This window comes from Dipodomys merriami, unplaced genomic scaffold (genome assembly GCF_024711535.1).
Source record: "Dipodomys merriami isolate MVZ:Mamm:240054 unplaced genomic scaffold, mDipMer1.0.p SCAF_3, whole genome shotgun sequence".
NCBI classification, from domain to species: Eukaryota; Metazoa; Chordata; class Mammalia; order Rodentia; family Heteromyidae; genus Dipodomys; species Dipodomys merriami.
This window is the reverse complement of record NW_027204492.1, coordinates 9,576,129-9,578,974: the sequence shown is the minus strand read 5'-3', so window position 1 is coordinate 9,578,974 and position 2,846 is coordinate 9,576,129. Positions and strand designations below refer to the sequence as shown.

General features: G+C 47.8%; 1 pseudogene; it reads right to left on the bottom strand.

Annotated features, from left to right (window-relative positions):
- Positions 1-307: 307 nt before the first annotated feature.
- LOC138839727 (metal cation symporter ZIP14-like) lies at positions 308-1,865 on the bottom strand (annotated as a pseudogene).
- Between the last annotated feature and the right edge of the window lie 981 nt (positions 1,866-2,846).

Here is a 2,846-nt window from a genome sequence, read left to right as displayed (position 1 = left end):
TGACAGAAGTCAGAGACAACGAACAGACTGGGGAATTGGGAGGGATTTCTGTCTCTTGCTCATGCTCTGTACGAACAGAACAACCTGTTCTCAAAATGAGCCAGCTTGGGGTCTGGCAGGCACATTTCAATTGATGGCTCCCAGAGTATGAACTCCTTTCCATTTTTACATTGTAAGACATGAGATTCAAAAATCTCTTGATGCTGTTTCTGAGAGGGGGGGGGGCAAAATAGCCAGAGAGAAAAGGGAAGCATGTCCTGTATGTGGGGTTCTAGAATCCCTTTGAGAGGAAGAGGTTAGTCACTATCTAGAGAATGGTTACCAGGGCAACTTCTTCTTCCTCAGCCAGAGCGTTGTAAATCAGCTGACATCTGAACGAATGCCGGCTGTCTGGGTCAGGTTCTAAGGGAACTGCCTCTTCCAGGTCTTTTGCAGATGCTGAGTCTTCAGGCAGGGGACGAAACGCAGCCCAGAGCCCATCGTGCAATCCCAGCCGGGTCCTAACTGACCTGGATTGGTCCTGGGTCCATATAGTGACGACCAGCATGATGGTGAAGCCTGTGAGCAGGCCCAGGTACTGGATGGCAAAGGGGATCAGGACGATGCCCTTCGTTTCATCCTCCTGCCAGTAGAGAAGTGGCTTCCCGCCGGGATGCCAAAGCCAGACCCATGTAGCAGCAGCAGGCAAAGAGGAAATTGAAGAAGAGATGCTCATGTCAGCCCTGAGCAGGATGACAAAGTCTCCCAGCTTGTGTAGAGTGGCCACTGAGGGGCTGAAGTCTTGAAACACGGACACGGTGAAGGAGGTGCCGATGGCCAGACTAGCTATAAAACTGTAGCCTCCATCGCTGAGGGTGATCATCCAGGCTAGAGTACCAATATCATGATAGAGAACACCGTTCAGCCAGTAGCAGGCGCTTAGTGATGCCTTTCAGGTCCTGTATGCAGAGGGAGCCTAGGATGACCTTCTCATCCAGGCCAGGGCCCTTGCCATCCAGCCCGCCATCGCAGGGCTGAGGGATCACGTGGGCCACATCCTCATTCTGTAGCTTTTCGGTCACACCCTCTTCCTGGTGCTTCTTGGAAGGAAGCATTTCAGAAGTATGTCAGTGATGATATTCATTTTTTGGCATAAGGAATTCTTCAAAATCTTCTCTGTGGAAAAGAAGAGGTAGAACTCTCCAAATACCATCGTAGACCTGGAGCCATAATAATCTTCCAGTGGGTTGAAACCATAAGCCTCTGGGATAAGCTGGAAGAGCGCATTAGAGAACAGCATTCCAATGGACAGGGCGATGAAATGAATGAGTATGCACACTGCTGAAAATCGCTTTCTCCATGCCCGGCAGAACAGGAACTCGTAGAAGAGAGGCCAGGTAAATCCGTGAAACACTGAGGAAACCAAAGCCCCATACTTCAATGGCACTCTGTTTAACCCTCATCGGTCTGCTCATTCTCATTCTCTTGGTTCTCAGAGGCACAGGCGTGGGGAATCCAGTTGGTGGAGAATGGTGGCACAGTACTCCTAGAACGCACTCTGCCCAATCTGGGACAGTTGGTTGAAATTATGACCAGCAAAGAGATCTCTAAAACTAGTGCTCGAACGACAAGTTCTTATGTCCCTACCCAGGCTGGGTAACATTCTCCTGGCCTACTCCCACATCCAGGTGGTTGAGCAGGGCCTTCAACTGTGGCAAGGTGACACTGCCACTTTCACCATAACACTACATGAGGTCTTCGAGGAAAGATGCAGTGCTGACTAAGGGAACTGTCTCAGAAGAGGCCTGAGCATGGGGAGCAGGTCGCTGTAGGCTCAGCAAGGCCAGCACAAAATAGCCAGGAAGGGCTGGGAATACATGCTTCATGGTGACCAGATGCACCATGGCTGTTACCATTACATAGACACTGCTTGAATTTCCACACTGCTGCTTACAAAATGAAGAAATAGCACTGGGCAAGTTGCTCAGTCTCTTCCACTTCACTTTGTTTCATCCATTACAAAGGTGCAGCAATGGCACTGGTTTCTCATGAAGATTGAGTGGCTTAAGCCATGGCCAAGCTTTCACTGAGTACCTGAACTAATGCCCTCAGAATCTGTTCTTAAGAGCCAGGCATCGGGGTGCACATCAGTCATCTCAACACCTGGAGGTTGATGCAGGAGGATCTCAAATTTAAGACTAGACTGGGCTACACAGTAAAACCTCGGGTGTGTATGAATGCTTGCATACATGGGAATGTGTGTTTGTATACACTGAGATAAACAAACAGATGAATAAATAAATAAATTCTGCTGTCATTATGTAACAAAGGTTCCCCAGTTCTGGCTCTCAGCCCAAACATAAAACTGTTGATGAACTTGCTAGAAAAAACTCTGGCTAATTTTACTTTTTTTTTTTTTTTTGGTGCCAGTGTTGGGTCTTGAACTCTGGGTCTGGGCACTATCCTGAGCTCCTTTTTGCTACCACTTCAGCCATAGCTCCACTTCCACCTTTTTTGGTGGTTAATTGGAGAGATAAGAGTCTCATGGGTTTTAGTACCCTGGCTGGCTTCAAAACATGATCCTCAGGTCTCAGCCTCCTGAGTAGCTTGGGTTACAGGTATAAGACACCAGCATCTGGGTAACTTTATTTTACCTTAAGCTATAACAGTGCTGTAGCACACATATCACACAGGTACTCTAACATAATATAACCATGGACAGTGGGTTCTGGTAGCTCATGCCTGTATTCCTAGGTACTGAAGAGGTTGAGATCTGAAGATGAGCATTTCTTATCCCTAATTGCCAAAAAAACGAGAAGTAAAGCTGTGGCTCAAGTGGTAAATTATCAGTCTGGGTCAAAGTGTTA